Source organism: Pyrgilauda ruficollis, unplaced genomic scaffold (assembly GCF_017590135.1).
Source record: "Pyrgilauda ruficollis isolate IOZ18807 unplaced genomic scaffold, ASM1759013v1 scaffold65, whole genome shotgun sequence".
Classification (NCBI taxonomy): Eukaryota; Metazoa; Chordata; class Aves; order Passeriformes; family Passeridae; genus Pyrgilauda; species Pyrgilauda ruficollis.
This window is the reverse complement of record NW_024528266.1, coordinates 5,056,795-5,068,086: the sequence shown is the minus strand read 5'-3', so window position 1 is coordinate 5,068,086 and position 11,292 is coordinate 5,056,795. Positions and strand designations below refer to the sequence as shown.

The 11,292-nt window shown below is 41.1% G+C and overlaps 1 protein-coding gene across 2 annotated transcripts in view; it reads right to left on the bottom strand.

Moving 5' to 3' along the window:
- TET2 (tet methylcytosine dioxygenase 2) overlaps positions 1-11,292 on the bottom strand; it is a 73,168-nt gene that overhangs the window by 24,976 nt on the left and 36,900 nt on the right. The window lies entirely within an intron of this gene.

Below are 11,292 nucleotides of genomic sequence, written 5' to 3'. Positions count from 1 at the left end.
GTACTGACAATGTGCAGTGAGCAAATTCCATGACAAGCTAATCCTGTTCTCATGCATCTTTCCAGAATTCACAGACCCAGTTAGCATAGATAAAGCCCCTGTTTGACTCTGTTCGTAATTTATTCTTTGTTGGTTTATGGTTCTCAACCAGTCACGAATGACAGAAGGCAGACTGACAGTGGATCTTACAGATTTGAAGTTGCACAGAGAAAATTTGGATATATGCATGTCTGTTCTGAAGCTTTTATTTTTGGTTTGCATTAAGGAGAATCTGAAGGGTTCTCCATTACCAGGTCAGCTCTGCTTGGACTGCAGAGTCAGGAGAAGCATAAAATGTGGCTGGTATTGCCACTGCCTAGGAAGAACTATTACACTGAAAAAATTCTCCCATCATGGTTGCTCTGCTTATGCATTTATCCTACATTAATATTTTTATGTCATTAAAATGTAATTTTAAATGTTATTTAAATGTAATTTATATAGTTTTCAGTGCAGTATTGCCTTACTCAGTTTAGTAATGTGATTCTAAAATGCTTTTATAAGTAATATTAATTCATTAAATACGTTGCATCCAGCAGAATTCTCTCTGCTTGCAGGTCTGATTTCAGTAGCAGGACAATTCAAATGTACACTTTCACCAGCAAAAACCTATATGATAACTTGTATTCATTTCCTCCGAATGCCAGACTTGTTTTTAGATTTACTTTTGACCTCCTGAAGTTTTTTTTTCTTTCTTTACTCAGTTTATGGGTTTTTTTTATGACAGAAGTAGAGAAGTTCTTGCTGCAAGTGATGATACTTTAAAAAAGAATTTTTGCAGGGAAAGCTAAGAACAGGGAGATGGAAAAATATGTTTGTCAGTCTTGCCTGGGTTTTTTTATCATGGTAGTGTAGGCTTATTCGCTTCTAGAGGTATTTCCCACCCTAGCTTTATAGTACCACAAGACATGAGCTTTTGCAGCTTTCCCAGGGAGAGATGTTCCATGCTTAGCAGAAAGCTTTGTGAAAAGGATCCCTCTGATGTGTCGTTCTAGGCCAGGCAGCAGAACAATGCTCCCAGAGTGTCTCAAAAATAAAATGCCAGACTAATTTGGAAGCCATGCTTTGCCTTCACAGCTTTCATTCCTAAAAACTGCAGGTGAACCACAGTCATGAGTGTACAGGCTGCTGCATTTCACGAGTATGAAATGAAATAAAGGGCACCATAGTGATTAACAGCGTGCTGTCAAGCTGCTTCTAAAAGATTTATTTCTTTAAAAAAAAGTTTTAGCCTGTGCGACTAAGCTGTGAGAAACTTTGTCTGGCCCTCAAAATCTGCCTTGCAGCTTTTTTTCTGGTGTACCTTGTGGGTTGCAACCAAATTCCTTATGGGAATCCCCAGGCAATCTTTCTTCTCAACTCCTTACTATCTATCAGATAAACCCACCATTTTCTTTAGAAGTGTGGGCTCCCTGATTTCTTTAAGCTTAGCTTGCCAACCCCTCAAAGGAGCACATCTGTGGTGAGAAAAGAGTCTTAGGTTCATGCTGTTCTCAAAACCCACAAGGTTATCTTGTGAGATGATTTATTGTTCATGGCATTCTCAAAAACCTCATGGTATGTTCCCCCAAATTCTGACCACTTTCAGTGTAAAAGGCACTGGTGTTAGACATTGCAAAGAACATGAGAATCATTTGGTTCTTCAAAATACAAAGTTAATTCATGCATTAAAAGTGCCAGATTTGCATTATTTGAAATGTATCTAGGATGGGGGTAACTTTGCATTATACTTCTTTCTCTCACTGTCTATACTCAAGTTATTCACTATCCTCAAGTCACACCTAAGCAAAAATCTTCCTCAAGCAACTACGAATCACAGCAAATGTAAAGTAATGTAATTTGTAATGCAGAACTGGCAAAAAAAAAAAAAAAAAAAAAAAAAAATGGCCACGATATCTTTATTACTGGTTTTACCTGGAACACCATGAAGTAGTACTGCTACTCGCTTGCATCTTAAAAAGTCTTTGTGGTCTTTACAATCATTGTGGGGTGAACTCTCTACCTCTCAAAGTAAATCTACCTTCCGCCAAGTGCAGCAGTTAGTCTTTTTCATCTTCCCATAGCTGTATTTTATCCAGACCATTTAGAAGCTCCACATATTTTTCTTCAGCTATAATTCATCAGAAATTCAAGTCACATCATCAGCATCTGTGAAACAATTACTGCATCTAGGAGTGACTCTGCAGTCTAATCCATCATAATTATGACTGGCCTCTTTGAAGATGCCACGATGCATGACTTAAATATAGCACATTACTGTGCAAATGGATCAGCATCTCATCCCACCAATATGCATTCAAGTTAGAATTCAGACTACCACTGTTTGACTTTTTCAGATGCAATCGATGTAAGTACATTTATTTCTTGCCGCACACAGGGCACAAACTGGAAACTAGGCACTGAATGAGAGCCTGAGATTTTTTTGTTCTTTGTTTTATGGACAAATTTGGCATACTCCTTCCACCTCTTATCAGTGTACTGTGGAAGGTGTTGTTACAAGCAGAACAGACATTTCTGCAGCAACAGAAGTTGTGTCATTTTCTTTCACAGAAAATCTTTCTTTAGTTTTAGCCAGTTCTGGAAGTTCATAGCTTATTTTCTATAGCACCTGTATCTGGGGAGTTTGTGAATGAAAAGCAGCTCAGATGAATGAATGAATAAATACACCCACTGCAGGGGAGTGCAATCTTCTGCAAAACTGGGCAAGATTCCCAGGAGAAAAAGTAGGTGGGGAAATAGCTGTGGCAGAGCAGTCACGGACCTAAAATGACCAAAAGGTGGGATGTCAGATGGGTTGTTTCCCCTTCTGGGGTTAGCTGAGATAGACATTTATCTTCTCAGAGGTTTTTTTCCCCAGCAGAAATACATATCTTCAGATCAAAGCCTCAGCTGACTTGTGCTCAACTGATTATCGGGAAGGCAGAAGTCAGATACCCAGAAGCTTGTTGATGGCTCACTGGGTTGTTCCTGGGGTGTTGCCACAGCCTCCATCCTGCTGGCACCCTTCTGCCACTGCCAGATGACACAGAGGTCTAAATTGCTCCCAGACAAGAAACTCCTCTAGCACTTTCTCGACAGGAGGTGAATTTGCCCATATGCCTTGCCAAACTCCAGTTTGGTAAGTTGTACTTTCTGCTTATGCTCTCCTGCTCCTGTTGTCTGTGTACGGTAGCTGGCTTCGCTTGTTGCTACGTATCCTTATGTGCTGTTGTGCAGTTGCATCTCTCCTCTGAAGCTCATGCATCTGACAGAGTTCTAAATACTGAACTTCCAGTAAGTGGAAAAGCTCCTGAAGTTAGGGGGTTTGGATTTTTTCCTATTTCACTATCAAATGAAAATTTGAGAACAGGCACGAGTGGTTATTACTTATGTAAGAGCACTCAAGCATAACATTTTCAGAAAGTTCAATTTCTGTTCTAAAACTTGAAATCTTCTGGACTTACATATGTGCAAAATTGTTTCTGATTAACCCTATGACAAAGCTTTCTCTTCTTTAACATTGGAACAAGATGTTTAAGCAGTTACAACGACACTTAACACCAGGATTTGATATTATGGGATGTGATTCCCTGGCCTAGGTAAAGACCAGTTGCTGCAGCTGTGCGCTCTGTTAACACCTGTAAGCAACTGCCAGTGTCCCTAGAGGAGAAAAGACGTGAGGTGAACTCAGATGGCTAAGGGGTGATGTAACACATCAAAGCTCCTTATTAGTGAGACATTTCCATTATTGCTGGGATAAAGAATTGAACACATGTGGTATAGTTTAAGGACTTCTTATATGTTTTGCACTTAAGGTACTGTAGTTTATACACAGAGAAACAACATGAGCTTCCACATGGAAACTCAGAGGAGAGGCAAGACCGGGACAGATTTGAGATTGCATTCATGCCCAAGGTGAACTGAGGCTCAAAACCCCACAAAATCCCCTGAGGATTTGCTCTGCTCCTTACCAGCAGCACTGCTGTGCTGCCCCACTGCATATGTGATGGCTGAGGAAAACAAAGTGAAACTTCAAGGCAGAGGTAAAGGAGGCTCCAGAAGGACAAGGACACTCTGTTGTTAGCTGGCTCTATGGCTTACAATAGGGTCCTTTTGCACTACATTCAACTGTCTCTTCATTTGGATAGTTTATTTATTTAGGGCATTAGCAATGCTTTGGAAAAAACTTGAGTAAGGATGCCATGACTTGCCTGTCCCTTAAAGTTTTTTTTAGTTAAAGCTATATTTCTTCCTAAAATATACATATTGCTTTCTTATTGTAGCTTTAAAGAGCAGTTAAGGGGTTAATCTAGAAACTGCTCAATGACACTGTGACTGTATTCTGCAGAAGGTCATATTACATGAATATAATTGTCTTCTCTGGCATTTAGATCTACGATAGTCTGTGTCAAACAAAAGAAAATGTGGGATGGATAAAATTTGTTACCCAATTTATAGCTAATTTATCCTTAATTTACAGGGAAAATGGTGACTAGTGAATATATGTATAAGCAGACATACAGGAATGAAGAGCATGGGATTTGTGACATATGAGAATTAATAATTCATTAAATCTTCTCCAAGCCAGACGCTTCAAAATTCATGCATTTTTAAAATCAACTAGTGCTAAAATTTACTGACACCAGTTCCTGCATTTCAGTGATACAATGGTATAATTGCAAAAGCACTTGAATCAGTTTGATTTTTGACCTTAATACAGAGGGCATGATAGTAAAGCTAAATAGTGATTTCCCCTTGCTACATTATATAACCATCAACAAGACTGGATACTGCATAATTTCTACCCAGATGTGAAAAACTGTACTATTTTAACAATTGCATAAAATCAAGGGAAGTAAAAATTAAATGGCTCTACAATATGGGTGAAAAAAACCAATTATGCAAAGGAAATGAATTCAGGATTATAAAATATGAGTAAACAGAAGTTATAATGTCGCATCACACAGCTCTCCAGTTCCCATTTTTTGTGATTTGTGTTCCATACAAACTTTGTACCTAATTGTACTATGTAGCACTTCTAGCAAAACACCACAGCTCCCAAAGTAGTTGCTTTAAATGCCAGCATGGTATGACCAGATAAGAAATGTTTCCCTAAAGGTCAAACTTCAGAACCAGGTTGAATTTAAGAAACAAAAGGACCCTCCCGTTGCAATAACCAGACCATTCAAGGTGAGGTTGGCATCTATGTCAGTTCTTGCCAGTTAGGAGCTCTTTTCTGTAGTTTAGGTTTGGAGTATGGTGGATCCAGGTGGTTTGTATGGAAAGGCCATTCCACAGAGCTGCAGTGCTCCCCAGGTTAGCTTGTTTGGTATGGCCTTGGGTGCTGGTATTGCACCCAAGACCAAGTATTGCTCAATTTCTTGAGCGCCACCCTGACTATTAGATGTCTTTAACAAATACAGGGAAGCTGAACTAAAGCACCCTTTCATCTTTGCTGGTTTTTTGAGAATTTAAGGCTATAACTCTATCCAACAGACAGAGTTATAGCCTTAAATCTCAAGGGTGCTCAAATAAGTGTGTGTAGAGTGAGATGTTTTTGCATAATGAGAAAATTCTCTGTGAAGTCTGGGCCAGCAAAATTATTTCAAATTGTGACCCACACAGGGCATAATTCAGTAATTCCACAGTGCCTGTGCATTAAACGCTGGCAAAGATGTTTGGGTTGGAAAACAGAACAGTCTCTTTTTCTTCATCTCAGTCCATTATGCTAGGCTAGGTGTGTTGAGCAGCGTTAATCAGGTCCACAACCGGTGCTTTGACCCGTTTTTGATGTCTGCAGAAAGGATGTTATCTGGGGGATGATTTTCCTCTCAGTACTTCAGCTACTCCATGTGTCAAATGGCAATGGTGATATAGGCTGCTGATTAAAATCAGCTCCCTGAGAGCAACAGCTGACTTCTCTTGCTGTTCTGGCCAAGCTCTGCAGTGCAGCCTCTTGTGAGCACGCCAGGATAAGCAAGCGTTGGTGGCTGAACCGTTCTTCAAGGCACACTTGATGTTATCAACCTGCTGTTTAGGGAGGGTTACCAAGAGGTCACTGTCATCATTATCTTCCAGTTTCTGTGATCTTTGTCCATTTGGCTTCAGACCTGGATATAGCACGGATTTCTTGGGTTGATGACTTCCTAGCACCAGTCAAAGGTCAGTTATCCGTGATGATTTCATCACAGATTTTGGCAGACTGAAAAACCACTGGATGGAAAAAAGAAACACTGGCAAGCTAAAAATTTCAAGGTTTCATCATGTTGGGTCAGTAACATTAGAAAATAGACGTATGAGCGGAAGAACTGATAAAAGACAATAAAATCTTGTGGGCTGCAGTGTCCTCAGAAAACCTATTTACACAGCTCTGACTTCCATTATCCTTTGAACTTCAAGTAGGAAATCCTATTGGTCTCATAGTTCTGTTGAAAACAGAATTTTTTACAAAATGCAGTTTTCTTAAATTTTTGAAAGTTGAAGGTCATACTGAGAGGAGAGTGGGGAGAATGTAAAGAGAAGGTTGATGGCTCCAAGGTGTACTCTGACTGGGGCTCCTGCATGTCCAGATGGTAAAGCAGAGCTTTCAGCCCCTTCACTGGCCTCACTACGGTAGCCTTTACACCCTTCTACGCATTCTTCCTCAGTTTTTCTCATGGCTCTGCCACACCCAGGCTGGGACGTTGTAGTGAACTCAACTTCTGGCTGCTGTGTTTTGAGAAATGAGAGGCAGCCAAAGGGGCAGCTCTCACACTACACAGTGTGTGCTGTGCCATGTGTGTGCTGATATAGCCAAGGGGCAGGTTCTGGGGATCCCTGCCAGGGCCAGTGAGCCCTGAGATGCCCTGTGCCCCTGAGAGAGATGCTGCCTGCCCCTGCATGTCCTGCTGGGGCTTCACTTCCACACAGTAGAGCTGGAGGAGTTGAGCCAAAACACGGGTACTTGTTTTGGAAACATCTTACACTATTTTAATTGTTGCATGATTTAATTTCAAAATGTGTTTTCATTCCCACTTGTGATTGAGTTTATTCCTCCCAAATTGTGCCTTTCGTGACTTATAAACCAGACCAATTGCTCATAAACACATGGGAAAAATAGGTTTGTCAATGCCCTGTTCCTTGGCTTCAGGGTAACACCAGCCAGACCTGTACCAGTCCACTCCAACCTGTTTTCAAAAGTCTCTGATGATGAGGATTGCATAATAGCATACAGTTACATGCAGTAATTAATCTAACTCATTAGAAAGCTTCTACCATGTAAAACATAACCTTGTATCAGCTCATGCCATCTGCCGCAGACATGCAGAGCAGGCTTTTTTCCCTTCTGTGCTATGGCTTCTTTCTCCCCGTGAAACTGAAGACTATCATTAATGCTCCCCCCTTAGACAGAATAAACAACCCAGTTCATGACATCCAGTCTCCTCCCTGGGTGGATCTATATCCATGCCATTTGTTCCCTGACCAAATGCATGGAGGTCACATAGCAAATCTACAGTCTGTTCGCTGGAGACATTATGCACATGCTACACTCTGATAGATTTTCTCCAAATTCAGATGCTTGATATATGAGCAGCTATAACATATATCTGTATAATCTTCCAAAAACCTGTATGAATTACCTTGACTTTCCCCTCAGTAACTAAGCAGTTTCATTCCCTCACTGTATAAATCACACTGAAATCAGCAGAATAGGCTTGTTACTCCTAGCAGAGCTTTACAGAAGAGGTCGTTTCCTTAAAACCTTTCAGTGTGCTCATGTCTTCGAGCTACTCACACAAAATCTCTTCTGACTTCCACTGTTGCTGAGGCAGTACAGAAGATAAGAATCTAATGCATTTTTAGAGGTCTCTGAGAAGATGCTCCCTGGAGCTATGGTTGCCATTCAGCTTTTCTGCATTTGTGTGTGGTCTTCAGGAGCAGTTTTCATGTGGGTTATTGCAATCTACACAGAACAATGGCATGGATTATTGGGTGAAATCCAGATCTGAGAAAACAGTTACAGTGACCTCTCCAGATGTACCAGAGATGGAAAACAAGGTGGTTTTGATGACCAGATCCAGATGACAACCTAAGAACAGCTGAGATCTAATCCTGATAAAAGCAAAACAGTGGGAGAGAAACAAAGCGTGAGCTGGTGCTGCCGTACCACAGTTCCAAGCACACCAGAGAGCTCAGCATGGGTACTGTTAACATCCCCTTCAGCTTTAGGTTTGAGATGAAGATGTGGGACTGTGTTTTCTTTTTGAGTGCTCAATATACAAGCTTGGGAAGAACTTGGTCATTGATCTTAGATGAAAAGGCTCAGGACCCAAACAAATTGTCAGTCAAAAAACTCCAACTACACATCATGGCAGCATTTATTGAGGAGTTGCAGCCTAGCTTCTTAAGCCTGGCTTGAAAAACATATTTTCTGTAGTTACCATCTTGGCGACAGTATTTTTCTTCTCTTTCTAATTTTAGTTTTATATCCCTTTCCAAGAGAGTTTGTAGGCTTTTCTTTAGAAGGCTGCTGTTAATCTTGTTCTCAGGATAAAGTGATAGGCTCCAGTTTGTGCTTCCACACAACTGAGGCCATTTCTCAGTTACTTCTTATCTTCCTCTGTCCCCACTTAGAAAGAATGTGGGTTTTATGTATAGCCATTTAAAACTTCTTAGTATTTAAGTATAAATGGACAGTATATAGGGAGTTCTATGTATTTTGTGACAAGAAACAGTTACGAAAACTACTAGAGAAAAAAGATTATTACAAGGATACAGCCTTTTTCCTTTCTGTGGAATATCACTTAGGTATTCCAGGGAAACTGGAAACGAGTCTAGATTTTGTGAATGGGATGATTGCTTAAAAACACACCTCTAACATGAAAGTTTCTCCCTTTAACTAAATTAAAAGACTCGGAATTGCTCTGCTGAGAAACAGTTGGGACCCGAGAACGAGCTGGCATTCCTGCTTTTCTTTAATTTCCAGTAATTCAAAGGAACATTGTTTCTCCTGTTTAAATTTTTCCCTTTGTGGCAGGATGCAACATGAAGAGGCAGAAAATTCACTGCTGCCAAGCTAAAAGGAGCCAGGGGAACTGGCAGATTGTGATTTAACTCTCACTAAGACTTTTAGACTCCCACAGCTGACACTTGGAAGAGCGGCATTTGAGCAGTCCTGAAGGGAAGTGCAACACTTCTCTCTCTGTCCTTCCTTTTCAAATATTTTCAAAGCTTTGAAAACAGTCGGTTGTTCTTCGTTCTGGCAACTCGCCACTTGCTGCCGGCTCACATCAGTTCATGGTCTTCTGAGGTATCTAGTGGCCTGCATGGATTTGAGAGAGCCTGAAGCTCTGATGAAAGACCTTTGATATTTTTAGGATATTTAAGAGACATACAGAAACGGGTGAGTTAAAAGAGCTGTTGTCAGCCTCTGCAAAGCCCACTTCATATTCTCGGTCACAAGATACCGTTTCACTAATTGATTATTGTCTGTCCCCAACACAGCCATGCTCTTGTGCACAAAGAAGCAGTGTGGATGAAAGGCTCACCATTGTAAAGTACACACTCAACTGGATTTAGAAAGCTGGGAACTACAGACGAATCTAAGATATGAGACTACTTTGAATGAAACTCATAAATCATAGCTGAGACTTTTTTCAACTTAAGTAAACATCTTTCCTACAAACAATGAAAGTTAATGGAAGCCTTTTAAATGCCTTTCTTTAGTCTTCCTAAGAGGACCTAAGCGGGGGGAACTCTTCTCAAAAGGGTCAGGTAACTTTTCATTTTTTAAATCCACACCTCCAGCAATGAAGACTTGATCCCACAAGCCCTGCAGAACTGCTCCTACCTGGCAAGGTTATGCAGAGTGTTTGCCAGGCTAGTCCTTCAGCCAGCAGCCTCATAGCTGTGGTGGTCTTGAGCTCAGGAATGCAGGTGTAGGAGAGAACACCCTGCATTGTGTGCTTGAGTTCCCGTAAGCGTGTGCGTGTCCTCATGCACCTAGTGGATTGCACAGCACAGTCCCTGCTTTTCTTGCCAACACAAACCTGTGGTCCCTCTGTCACCCTTGTGTCCCCAAAACACAGCAGGAAGAGAACAGTGTTGGGGGCAAATCAAGGACGATAGGCAAGGATTATGCTCTGATATATGGAACTGGTTTTACTCAGAAGAAATACAGCACAGACTGTGATTGGTAGTGTTACTTCTATGCAACTCCTGGGGGCAATGAACAGCTGCTTTTTCTTAAAAAGAAAAAAGGCAGGGGGAGTTGGGAGAAAAGAGGAGACATCTATCAGGATACTCAATGTCTAATGAAATCAGCTAAACTAATATGAATGCCACTGTCAAATGCATTAAGGGTACTTTATCTTTGGTTTGCTAACCTTTGAGGGTCAGCCAGGTTGATTATGAGAAAATGAGGTAATAATTTTACTGTGGGGAGGGTGGGGGACAAGGATGAATGACAAGGTTTATCTGCTTATTACACTCCCCAGCAAACAAACCTTCCTAACAGCCTCATCTAGCTCACCAAAGCTTTCTGCAGAAACAGTGTTAAATAAATCAGATGTATGCCTCAGCTTCCCAAACCAAAATTGTCTTAAAAGTCTTTGATAGGTATTGGTAATTAAGCAAATGTTCTGAAAAGTTAGTTGCACATAAAATTAGAACTGAAAACTAGATGGGAAAAAAAAATATCCTGGAGTACCTGCAGTTAACCTTTAAAAAAGCATGTGCAAGACTAAAGCAAATCAGGTGAATGCTAGAAACAGAATATGTTCCCATAGTGCTGTGCATCAACTGTGCAGCACAACAGAGAGAAATTATGTCATGAAGCTGTTTGGACTCTGTGTTCAGGGTGCTGATGCCTCCAAGCCCATCCTATTTCCTACCTTTTCCCTCTAGCACTTTTAAAGTCCTGTCACTGACAGAGCCCAAGAACACCATGCTCCTCTCTTCAAGCAGAGGGGCCAGCTGAGCATGCAGTGTCTACAGGGCATGTGTCAGCATGTGTATACAGGATGATGTGTCAGCATCATCCAGCAAGGCCCCCATCCCATCCTGGAAATTGATGGGGACCCCAGCAGCTCCCAACCTCCCCCTGCCTGAGCTCCCTGCCCAGCCCTTGTTCCCAGAGCTGTGGAGGCAGAGATGTCTTCAGAGTTGTTAGATGTTTTCTCATACACTGCAATATAACCAGGCACTGCAAAAGTCTTAGTCCGCACTTCAGTTTTCTGTCTTCATTGAAAAAAATCAGTGTCTTGAAAACAGCTGGTACTACTTAATGATCTTTTG